Source organism: Bos taurus, chromosome 26, assembly GCF_002263795.3.
Source record: "Bos taurus isolate L1 Dominette 01449 registration number 42190680 breed Hereford chromosome 26, ARS-UCD2.0, whole genome shotgun sequence".
Taxonomy (NCBI): Eukaryota; Metazoa; Chordata; class Mammalia; order Artiodactyla; family Bovidae; genus Bos; species Bos taurus.
The window spans coordinates 31,027,245-31,040,102 of NC_037353.1; the positions used below are offsets into that span (position 1 = coordinate 31,027,245).

The following is a 12,858-nucleotide window of genomic DNA, read 5'->3' on the forward strand; positions in this document are numbered from 1 at the left end:
AGATGCAATTGAACCAAAGTAGAGAACCCTTTTCATCCATGCACCATCCGACCCAGAAATAGCTAAGAGCTTCCAGTTGCCTTTAGAGCTGGGTCTTACTTGCTCACCAGCATCCATTCAATTTGACCAACATCTATATATCACGCTCACTTGGGACCAGGTACTATTTGGTCCAAGTGCTTGCAAACGTGAATTTGCTTAAGCCTCATAAAATGAGGTCAGTACTGTTATGATCACTGCTTTACAGATGGGGAAACAGGCATGAAGAATTATGCAGGTCAGGAAGCAACAGTTAGAACTGGACATGGAACAACAGACTGGTTCCAAATAGGAAAAGGAGTACGTCAAGGCTGTATATCGTCACCCTGCTTATTTAACTTATATGCAGAGTACATCATGAGAAACGCTGGACTGGAAGAAGCACAAGCTGGAATCAACATTGCTGGGAGAAATATCAATAACCTCAGATATGCAGATGACACCATCCTTATGGCAGAAAGTGAAGAGGAACTAAAATGCCTCTTGATGAAAGTTCAGTTCAGTTCAGTTCAGTCGCTCAGTCGTGTCCGACTCTTTGCGATCCCATGAATCGCAGCACGCCAGGCCTCCCTGTCCATCACCAACTCCCGGAGTTCACTCAGATTCACGTCCATCGAGTCAGTGATGCCATCCAGCCATCTCATCCTCTGTCGTCCTCTTTTCCTCCTGCCCCCTATATCCTGACTGCCCCCACTGGCCCCCAGTGCCTCACTGGGGTCTTGCCAAAGGCAATCGTCTGGGGGAGGTCTTGTGTTGCAGCCACATGTGGGCCCAAGTGGTCTTTCCCAACCAAAGAGGGTGGGAGAACCACAGGCCTATTGTGTCGGTCCACAGCAAACAAGATGCTCTCATTTGGCTCTTCATTTATTCTTCATTCAATAAGTATTTATTAATGACTTACTATGTGTCAGGGCTGCCCAAACTGCTGGAATTCAGAAGTGCAGAAGGAAGACCTGTTTAAATGGGCTGGTGCGAGCCACAAACAACAGCAAGGAAAAAAAGTAAAGACCTTTGGGAACAGAGAAATATCAGAAAGAAAAATAAAACAGGGCAATGGAGAGAGAGAGGAAAAAAAAGAAGGAACTAGCAACATGAGAGAGAGCAGTCAAGGAAAGGCTTGAAGAGGAGGTTACTCTTGAAGAATCGGTCTTGCAAGCACCTTGGGAAAAGCATTTCTGCCACAAATGCCCCAGGACAGGAATGAGGAGAAGGGTGCCAGGAATTTGATGAGGAAGGGTGATGGAGTGGCAGAAGCAGGCTAATCCCCAGGACCCTCCCTTCACTCCTTGCAGGGCCTGATGAGTTCGTGTAAGTCCATCTCCTCTGAGAAGCCCTCACCCTCCTCTCCTGTGGTTGCCTCACTATTGGTCTAGTTTCACCGGCTCCCTCTGTTCTCCCTGCTCCCTCTGGTGATGGGTTGTGATGGGAGATGAGTGAGAATTGCAACATGCTCTCCCTTTGCCTTCATGGAATGGGGGAGATAGATTCTACTTGGACCCCCCAGAGGGAAGACAATGCAGACTGTGGACAAGAACACCAGAAGAGGGCTGAAGGAAAGTCACAAGAGATGTGGGTGAGTGAAGCTAGAGGGTGGAGGAGTCAGGGAAGTGGGGTGAACTTAGCCTTGAGAGGGCAAAAAATTGGACAGAGAAGCGGGGATGGGGAGTGAGGAGGAGGGAAGCAGAGCAAAGGCATCCTCATGGGAAGAAAAGGAGCAGAGGACGCCCATGCTCATCAGCTCACGAATCCCAGGGGTTGGCAGAGAAGGTTGGGAAGACAAGGGGGATGACCCAAAAGGTCAGTGGGAATCTATTTTAAAGGAAGATGAAGTAGAGCTTCAAAAATATTAAACTCCTCATCAAAAATTACTCAGTTCTATGTTCCTGTCTTAGATCAGAATATCATTGAATGATGTCTGATCATTTAATTCTTATTGGGGGTAAAGAGGGTATTTGTGATCCTAAGAATAGGAGGTATCAATACTATTGAACCCTCAATGCTATTTAACCCTCATCAAGCTATTTCTATATGCTGACACTTTTCTGAGATAGTTACATGTAGAAACTGATTGAATCCTGACACTGCCTTGTGAGAAAGGACCCATTGTAATTCTTAATTAACAGATGGAGAAACTGAGACACAGAGAGAGTATGCACTTCACATATGGACATGCAGCTAAGTAGTGGATGTGATAGCAATAGTTGCTGCTGCTGTGTCGCTTTAGTCGTGTCCGACTCTTTGCGACCCCATAGAGGGCAGCCCACCAGGCTTCCCGTCCCTAGGATTCTCCAGGCAAGAACACTGGAGTGGGATAGCAATAGTACATGTCTGCAAATACACCATTTGTTTCCCACCCTCTTCCAATGAGGCCGAGACTTGTTCTAGCCAATGAAATATGAGCGGAAGAGACATCTGTCATGCCCAAAGGGAGGCCAGTGAAAAGCCCAGGCATGAGTCTCCAGTCTCTCCTTTCCTTTGACATGAAACAGTGGCGATGTGCCCATGGCACCTTCAACCACTTGGATCCCTAAGTCACTGTGTGGAGCAGAGTACCCCACTGCCCTACATGGAACATGCAGCTTGGGAAGAAATAAATTTGCATTATGTCAACCACAGAAATCTGGGGGGTTGTCTATCACCATGCATCTCCTAGTCAGCCACTAGAGGATCAAGGCTCAACCAGCTCAGTCTCAACTGTGAATTCTAAAGCTCAACCCTTAAAGTATCTTGGTATGAATCTTACCTAGTGATGGCCACCAAAATCCCCAGAACAAATCCGTCACTTCTCTCCTTCCCCTGCACACCACAAATATGGAGAGGACATAGCTCATGGAACCCCTATGTGTGTTAAAACCCTTATTAGTAACACCACTGTGTCCATATGGTTCCAGTGGAGCCCAGGACCAGCCTGGCCAGTGAGAGCACTGAATCCTCCTACCCTCAGTGACTGCGCACAAACTGATTGGTGCAGAGAGGGCAAAACCCAGGGCTTGTGTAGGATTTACCAGGGCAAGAAGCACTCTCTCTTCTGCTCATCCTTAGTGGGTGGAGGCCTGAACTGAAGGCCATTTTGCCATCCCATAGGACCTAGGTGTGAAATCAAGCCCCATGCTGAGTGCTGAGCTGAAAGGTAAGACCCAATGGTGCCATCTGAGGCACTGGACTCAGCTGGGTCTGAGACCAGCTCTACTCAAATGTCTGTGGTTGACCAAAGCAGTTTGAATGGAAATTTTCTGTCACTTGCAACCAAAAGGTTCTGAGTCACTGCCCCCTGTGGCTCTGTCATGCTGCAGAGCACTGTGAGTTCTGGATGGAGGCAGGAGAGATGCCTTGGGACCCAAGAGCAGGGGGCATCATTAATAGTCAGATTTCTGGAAGAGATGGTGGGGCTTGGGCAGAGCAGGGCTGAGGTGCTGGCAGGATGCCTGTGTAGAGGTGCCTGGCAGGTGGAGAAGGAAGAGTGGATGCCAGTCTGAAGGGTGCTAGAGCCTCTGATGCAGATGAGGGAGGCAGCCGCTGAGTGTGTGGGAGGATGTGACCATGGGTGGGGTCAGAAAGAAAGCAGAAAGGAGAATGGAGTCCAGACCTCAGGGAGTGGGACCCTTACCACAACAGAGAAAGAGTTCAGTGGAAGGTGTGTGTGTGGCCTGGGGCTGGCTTCTGACTACTCTCACCTTCAGTCTCCTTTTCCAGTTAAATGAGTTCACGGACTCCCTGTGCCATGCTGCGGTGAGGATGGAGGTGGCAGGGCCATCCCACCTCAGAGTGTCAGAGGTCAGCCCGCCTGCGCTGGTATTAATTAAGTGGGAGGAGAGAGGGATACAGCATGGATGTGAAAGGAGAGGCCTGTCCAGGCAGGGTTGCTTTCTTCCTGGTGTACGCCAAACACGGCTCTCACACCTGTTCTTCTGAAATTGCCTGTTGCCACCCGAGTTCCTCAGGTAAGAAGCAAGACCTGTTCTCTCTGTATCCCAGAGGCCAGCTGGTACAGGGCTGCCACAGGGTAGGCACTGGGGGAATGTCGAGGGCAGGGGGTGGTAGCAGAATAGAAGGAGCACTAGCTGCCCCACTGACCTCTACAGAGGAGGAGGAGGAGAGGCCCAAGAAGAGGCCACGCAATTTGTCACCTGAGAAGCCACTGGTGGGATTTCCCCGGCGGTCCAGTGGTTAAGAATCTGCCTTCCAATGTGGGGGACACGGGTTCGATCCCTGGTCAGGGAAGTAAGATTCCACATTCTGGGGGCAACTAAGTCCACAGGCTACAACTACCGAGCCTGAGAGTGGCACACCACAACAAAAGCAAGCACACAAACAAAAGCTTAAAAAAAAAAAAAAAAGAAAAGAACTCACTGGTGGCTGTTGGGCGTTGCAGTGTTGACCTGGGATCTGCAGACATTCCATGTGTCCCTGTCCTTCCAAAAGTCACCGCCCGCCAGCAGCAAGTGAACGGAACTGGGGACAGGGGAGCCTGCGCCTCTCACTGTTTCCCAGGGGCAGCCCAGACTGGTCACCAGCTGGCGGGTAGCCAAGACTTCTGCCCCTCAATGTGGTGGGGGCTCTAATCTCAGCCGCTGGAGGAATCTGACACCTTGGACCCCCTTTCATCTCTTCCGGGGCAGTCCAGCAGGCAAAGATGCTCCAAACAGCAGCTGGGTTGGTCCCCAGGAGGGCCACGCTTGTATCAGTGATAGTGGTACCAAGGCCAGCCCCCAGGAAACCTGCATCTTGAGGATCTTGAGTGATGTGGGAGGGTTAATCTGATGTGGGCTGGGGCAGAGATGCCTAAGAGAACCCTCTGCTCCTAGGAGAACCCTCCGCTCCTCAGTCCCTACGTTGCAAAACTTTGCTGGCCTTGCAACCCTGCATTCCACCCTTGGGGTTGCTGTGAGTCCTCCTTTAAGATGAAAACACACCCCAGGGTGGAACACATTTACTGTAGAGAATAAAAAATAGCCCCACAGCTGTGGCCTTGAGACACAGGCAGAACAGAACCGGCTGGAAAGGAAGATGCAGAAGAAGTGGAAACAGACCTCAGCAAACCTTTCCCTCCTTCACAACGCTGCCTCCTCACAGTGGGGTGGGGCCGAGCTTCCTCCTGCCTCTCTTCCCTTCCCGACTCCATGCCAGTTTCTGGGTCAGGTGACAGGGATACCTTGTTCACTCAGTCGAGTCCCTTGAGGTGAGAGTGAGGCAAGATCCATAGAGCCTGGAAGAGAGCCCCTACCTTGCACCCCTTGTAGCCCTGTCCCATCTCAGTGCTGAGGAGAGGCACAGGCCCAGGGACAGGGCTCAGAGGACAGTGGAGGACTGGGGAGAAGCCACCCTTACCTCTGGATCCTCAGTCCCTGACTGGGGTGGGGTGATCCTCCAGGGTCTCTTCCAGCTGAGACCATCACAGTCTTCAATGCCACCCATCTCATCATTCTGACTCAAGAGGAGATGGTTTCCCCTTCTCCCCCATCCCAAGTGATTCCCAGGGGTACTGGAGAGGGGATGAGCATTGTTCCAGGATGGAGCCCATCTCTGGATCTGGGTGAAGTCTGAAAGGCACAGTGAATGCTCTTTACCTGGAGCAGTGGCTCAAAGAATAACAGGAGGTGATTCTGATGCCTCTAGTTAGAGAAACAGTGACCCCAAGAAGAGTGAGTCTAGAATTTGTGGGGGGACTGGGTAAGAAGCAGGGCTTCCCAGGTGCCTCCAGTGGTGAAGAACACACTTGCCAATGCAGGAGACATAAAGAGATGCTGGTTCGATCCCTGGGTCAGGAAGATCCCCCAGAGGAGGGCATAGCAACCCACTCCAGTACTCTTGCCTGGAGAATCCCATGGACAGAGGAGCCTAGCAGGCTACAGTCCATAGGGTTGCGAAGAGTCGAACATGCCTGAAGTGACTTAACATGCATGCACACGAGCAGGTAAGGAGTGGGGACAGGGGAGAGGACATCCCAGGGGCCTGGCTGGTGGCAGCAGGTGGGCTTCTACACGGGAAGAAGCTGGGTCAGCTCCAGGGTCAGGAGTCTGGTCCTCCCTCCAAGCTGGGGATGCACATGCTGGGCAGCACGGGGGAGAACCAGTCCATAGTTTTCATAAGCTGTTCAAATGGATCTGAAACCCCAGAATACCAGAGCCTTTCTTTGAAAAACTTTTATTTCATACAAAATTAATATTTAGGTACATTCTCATCAGAAAAGGTCAAATCATACCAAAATACAGGGAGCAACAAGGAAAATCCTCCCCTGAGGCCCCCAGTGCTAGAGCCCTCTCCAGAAGAAGCCACTGTTATCTGCTCAGGGTTTGTCCTTGGAGAACTCAGGCTCTGGGTCTCCTCTCAACGATGTCTCTGGTGTGGTGGCTATTGAAGCAAGTGAAAAAAACAAAAAACCAAACACATAAAAAAACATGTTCACACCACATGAAAGCATCCTCTTTTCTTGGGCCCTCCACACCCCTACCCCAGTCATGCCTACCCTACCGGCCATGCACACACTGACAACAGTCTGAACTGAGGAAACTCTCCCCAGATCCTTGACCTGAGTGGCAACCCCTAAGCTCCCAAGCGCTGGGATGCCAAGCAGCTTCGACCTCCTTCGACCCCAGGGCAGGCATTCTTTGGCTCCCAGAAAGCCTTCCCTGGAACCCAAGAAAAGGAGGATGGGTATTGGAAGGCAGGTGTGTGCATTTGTACCTTTATCCTGAGTGGGAGTCCAAAGTCTTCCCTCTGTCCCAAAGGCCTCCAAAACTCTAAAAAGGATTAAAACCACAGTTGTAAATTGATTGCCTCTTAATGGGGAAGAGTATCTTAGCAAAAACAATTCAGTTCTTTCTGGAGTTCTTTCTAATTTACAGTTGCAGGCTCCAGCGTCCTGCCTGGGAGTAAGGCAGACTTCCCCTCCCCTTGAGCTTGGGGCTGGGGGCAGCATGGAAGAGGGAGGAAAGGAGTGAGAAGGAGGAAGAATTAGAGATGAGATGAGGCGTGACACTGGTGAGCAGGCCAAGCATCGCCCCCAAAAATCCATGTCCTTCCGAGAACCTCAGAATGTGACCTTATCAGACAAGGCTTTGTAGCAATCTACTCTTTATTACTGGAGTGTTGCAGTCATTAAATGAAGATGACGTCATACCAGAGTGGGTAGGCCCTTAATCCAATATGACTGGTGTCCTTATATGAAGAGAAGAGACAGTGAGGTCACAGAGGGGACAGCACCACGTGATGGTGGAGGCAGAGACTGGAGTGATGCGTCCATGGGCTGTGTCTATGGGACTGCTGGCAACCACCGGAAGCTCGGAGAGAGAGGCAGGAAAGTCTCGGAAAGCAACCCTCCCGGCACCGTGAATTGGGAATTCTAGCTTCCAGAACTGTAGGAGAGCGCACTGCTGTGGTTTAAACCACCCAGTTTTCAGTGCTTTGTAATGACCGTCCTAGGACCCTAACACGCCAAGGTAACGGGACAAAAAGCAAAGCTTAACAGACCAGAGTCGCCGGCTCTCAGTAACTAAAAGAGCCAGGCCTCTTCAGGTCAGAGAGTCTGCGCCCGTGTGCCCCCTCGCTGGGGCTGTGCTCACTCAGGTGTGCAGGCAGCTCTCAGCCTGGAGAGATTTCTCCTAATAAGCAGCAAAACCAAACACATGTTCCCGTCCAGGCCCCCGAGTCACCTGCCACTTGGCATTGAGAGGATGTCAGCCCAGTTCCTGGCTGGCAGCGCTGACAGGCGCCCATCTGCTCCGGAAGTGCCCGGCCTGGGTAAACACAGCCAGGCTCTGCCTCCCACGGCCGGACCAGCGGGGCCAGGCAGGCTGTGCGGAAGCCCTGGGCCTCAGGCCCCCTCAGGGTCACTCTCTACCCCAACCTGGCTACGGCTGGCTGCCCCTACAGGAATGGCATCCCCGGAAACCGAGAAAGGAAGAGCAGGGGGTTGGGGGGGCTCGACATAGAACCCGGCCCACCTCCTAGGTCACTTCCTCGAATCCCTCCCTGCTGGGCCCAGGGTCACTGCCCCCTCCCACAGGCCCTTCCCTCCCCACTCTCACCCACGTCAAGCCATCTGCCACCCTCGCCCCCCTGGCGTGTACCACAGCCTGTGACTCAGCCCCAGCCCTGAGGCTGCTCTGTGGGTGGCGGCTCCGGAAACCTTGGTGGGGAGGGAGCCTGGGCTAGGGAGTAGGGGTGAGGGCTGGGGGGAGAAGACTTGTGCAGACCCCAGGTGGCCTTTCCCCGAGCACCAACCCCTGACCACACTGCCTTCATCCGGTTCTTAAAGCAGGAACTCTCTAGCAGAGGTGTTTCCTAAAATATAATGGTCTCATTAAAATGCACCTAATTCAGTTTATTTTTTTCCCTCGGGGATCCACCACCTGTTCTTCAGGCCCTGATCCCGGGGCCAAATTGGGACCTGCTTCTCTAGTGTATGGCACCCTCATCCATGTGCCACCCCCAACCCCTTGCAGCCCCTGGAATAGAATATTCACCCCACACTCGCCCTTGTGTGGCTAAATTCCCACGAAGGTGTTAGAGACTTCATGTCACCTCCCTGCAGACTCGAACAAAGGGCTTGACCCCAGTGTGTATCCCAAAGGAACAGCAGTAATGGTGAGGCTGGAGGTGTCATTCTGGGGGGTAAGGATGAGGGGCTGGACCTCGCCCAGCACATCTTGGGAGGAGTCTGCTTCTGAGTCAGGAGCTCTTTACATGTGAGTTGTCTCCCCTCAAAGGGGCCTGGCCCCTGGAACTTGGCTGTGGAGGAAAAACCTGCAGGCTGGGTTTGTCCCACAGCTTGAAGATTGGGATTTGAGGCCCCCGCCCCAACCCCCCGGAGACGAAGATAGGCCTGGATCTCCAGCCCCAGGAGACCAGCGCACAGGAGCCTGCTTCAGGCATCTGTCTCCACCTACTCCTGCTGAGCCCCCTTCCAGAGAGTCCAGCCTCCTTCAGGGCCTCTTAGAGATTTAGCCGCCTTGCCTCAATGCTGAAAGGAGGTCTCGGGATTCGGCCCTTCCCCTCCTGACTTATCGGCCCTCTGGCATCCTTCTCCTACAGAACCGGGTTGGGGGGGGGGTGGTGCCCCATCTTCTTTTCCCAGCCCTGTTCCCTCCCGAGCAAGCCCACAGCCTCCTTTCATTTCATAGTGGCCGTTTTACTGCTGATAACTGCAAGGAAACAGATCAGGCCGCGCAAAAGTAAAGAATCCTAGAAAACTCCAAGAAACCTCAGACTTGTAGCAGGAAGAGTCTGAATGTATTTAATTCCTGGTGGTGCAGCCACCTGTGAACTTGAACAAGACACCCTGTCTGCACCTTGGTGGCTTCATCTCCAAGTGGGCGGATAACATGAGTGTCTGCCCCATAGGGCGGCTGTGAAGGTTAAACGAGGCAGAAGACTGTGAAAATACAAAATCTGAGATTGTCAGTCTGGTTCTTCCAAAGTATACACAGTCTACTAATAGTAAAAATTAATCACAGTCACATGCATTATTCATTTAGCACTTTCTGTGCTGACACAATGAGTGTCAGACATCGTCTGAGGATGTGCGTCCCATAAGTCTGTGTTCTTTTACCCCAGTCTTTCTTCCCACACTTTTTCAAGAGACAGTTCAATGCCTCCAGGGGGGCCCCTCCCTCCCCCTGGGTACTGGGATATTTTCCAGGCTAACCCTCTCTGGAGGAGTCTCCTGGGCACATATGCTGCTTCCCAGAGCAGGAAGGTGGGCAGAAAACGGCCCCAGCTGGAAAATCAGAGTTTGTGTTTCCACACAACTTCTTCAGAATAATAGACTTGTAGGAAAAAAAAAAACTTCACTCAGAAAACAGCAACCTGTTTTGCCCAGGGTTCTCCTAGCCTGTCCCACTTCATAGCTGCAGAAGTTGTGATATTTCCTGAGGCCACACAGCAAGTAAGCAGCAGAGATTCCACCAACACTGAGCACCTGCAACATAGCAGGTATTGTATCCGACAGGGCAGGTACTGTATCTATCCAACATAGCAGGTACTGTATCCAACACAGCCGGTACTGTATCCATCCACTTGATAAACACCCATGGCTCCCATGCCAGGCTCCAGGGAGGCAGGGACAGGAATGGCATTGACATTCTATGGAGAGGGATCAGACCCACACAAGTCAAAAAGGTCATTGCTGAGACGGATAAATTCTATGAAGAAAATAAATCTGGGTGCCAGATGGAGCAGTGGGTGGATTTAGGGGAGGAGTCGCTCTCTACCTACAGTCGTCAAGGAGATCTCTGAAAAGTGACATTTTTTGACATTTTGAAAAGATGAGAAACAGGTATGTGAAGAGCGGGAGGAAGAGGCGTTCAGCTGAAAAGAATGGCAGGTGCAAAGGCCCTGGGGCAGGAATGTGCTTGGGCTGTTTCAGGAACACAAAGGCCAGAGTGGCTGAAGCAGTGGGAGAGGGGGCAGTCAGGGAGGTGAGGAGGAGAGGGAGTCAAGAGGCCCCACAGCCATGGAAATGAGTCTGAATTTTATTCTGATGGCAACAGAAAGCCATAGGAAGCTTTCTAAGCACAATGACAGTTGTGATGTGTCATTTACAAAGACCACTCAGGAAGCTGTGTGAAGGATAGAGGGAAGGGTGGCAAGGAGTTGTGAGGACGCTCCAATGGCCTGGACAACCATGCCAGCTGTGGGGGTGGAGCGAAGAGGAAAGCAGATCAATACCTGATACCAACACCTGTGAAGCACTGAGCACTGGCCTGGCATGCATCAAGGGATATTCAACAGAGTGGGGGCCCCAGAAGAAGGGGTGCTGGTGGCTAGCTATGTGGCCAGGGTTCGGGGACTGGGGGCTGCTTTTCCTGGGCTTAAGGCCACAGGAGACTAGCAGCCCTGGGTGGGAGCCTGCAGGGACAAATTCTGGGGGTCTCACATCCTCCTTTCAGTTCCCTAACATATATGATGTCTTTCTCTTCTTAAAAGGCCATTGTCAGAGGCACTACTTGTGACAGATCAGTGTTCCAGAAATAAGAACCTGGAAGCAATTAGAACAGAAGACAGCTTACTATATTTGTTTTTCTATTTCAAAATTGTGTTTAACTTGCACAGACACATGATAAAAACCTTCAGAGTACAGAGCACATAGCAAGAGATAACTCTCCTTCCACTCTATCTCTATCCCTAGAACATATTCTCTGTTATCTATTCATTTTTAATTTTTCAGAAACATTCTCAGCATATACATACATATACATCACACATCCTATTTTTAAACATGGAAATCAATTCAGTTCAGTCGCTCAGTCGTGTCCAACTCTTTGCAACCCCACAGACTACAGCATGCCAAGCTTCCCTGTCCATCACCAACTCCCGAAGCTTGCTCAAACATGGAAATAGCATAGTAAATTGTTTTGTGTCTTTTTTTTCCCCCAAGCCATATGGCTCAGAGGTAAAGAATCTGCCTACAATGCAGGAGACATAGGAGACCCGGGTTCGATCCCTGGGTTGGGAAGATCCCCTAGAGAAGGAAATGGCAACCCACTCCAATATTCTTGCCTGGGAAATCCCATGGACAGAGGAGATTCAGTCCACGGGCTCACAAAGAGTTGGATACAACTGAGCACAGAACACATGAATCACTATTTCATTCTTTTTTAGTGGCTTCATGTTACACCATCACAAAGCTGTATCATATAGGAAAGTGGGTATTTAGATGGTTTCCACGTTTTGGCTAATACCAACAATATAGCATCAAACACCTTCATATATATAGGTCTTCAGTATTTCTATTGGATAAATTCATAGAAATGGAATTTATAGCTCAAGGGATAATTACATATTTCCAGTTTGAATGAGTACTAGCAAATCGCTGTTTAGAGCAGATGGAGCAATTCACTCCCATTAGCTCCCGCTGACCCTAACAGCAACCCCCTCACAAAGTCAATACAAGGCACCATCCAAATGTTTCTTTTTTGCCAATGTCATGACACCTGACAACTTGCATGTGTCAAGTGTGAGTCCACCTTCATTGGTGTGGTGGGTGTTATCACCCTCATTCTGCAGATCAGAGAGTGTAGTTCACTCACCCCAGGACAAAGCCAGTGTCCCAGCACTGCTGTGAACCATAGAGATGACAGAAAGCCCAGCTGGGAACAGGATAGGCAAGACCAGGAGTGAGGAAGCTAAGGCCAGGCAAGGTTGTGGTCGCCTACGCAGACACTCAGGCTCTGGCAATCAAGATGGGGAAGGGAACTTGCAGGTTAGAAGCCAAGAGACCCTTCAATGATCAGGTCTATAAACCCATTCTTCCAGGACCTGGGACAAAATGCTCCCTGCTCTGTGTGCATGCCTGCGCCAGCCTGAGCCCGGGATGTGGGTGTCAGAGAGCCATATCAAGGCTATGGGAAGTAGGTCAGCCACTCTGTGAAGGAGTAGGGAATTTAGGAGCAGAGATAACAGTGGATGTTGACATCTGGGACTAAAGCCCCAAGTTTCCTCTCTTCCCACCATGAAGGTTGGCGGTTGCAAAGCAGGAAGATGCAGGCTCCATTAAAATTGAGAAAGGTCCCTGTCAATAAGCCACAGTAGCCAAACGAACCTAAGTTTAGCATCACACTCTAAGCCTGTTTGGGAGCCTCTTGACTTTTCTAATGGGCTCCATTTCCGTGAACTCAAAGGTAATGGAATCAGTTTCAGAGAAAACAATGTTCTAAATAAAGAAATGCAATCAGAGCTGCTGACCTTCGACAAAAACTCTTCTTATAGGCCTTGGATTTGAAGTAAGGAATGTGCACTTTGAGAGGGTGTGTGTGTTAAGATTGTGAATTTCAGGTGTGACTGAAACCAAAGAGAAAATCCCAGCATGTAACTAAGATT

At 50.7% G+C, this 12,858-nt stretch overlaps 1 long non-coding RNA gene across 1 annotated transcript; it reads right to left on the bottom strand.

The window, feature by feature from the left end:
• Positions 1 to 6,167: 6,167 nt before the first annotated feature.
• On the bottom strand, positions 6,168 to 8,491 carry LOC101905817 (uncharacterized). The gene is made up of 3 exons (XR_240220.5): positions 7,692 to 8,491; positions 6,724 to 6,779; positions 6,168 to 6,390 (listed from the first exon to the last, which is right to left on the bottom strand). It is a non-coding gene; the product is annotated as an uncharacterized lncRNA (long non-coding RNA).
• Positions 8,492 to 12,858: the final 4,367 nt, after the last annotated feature.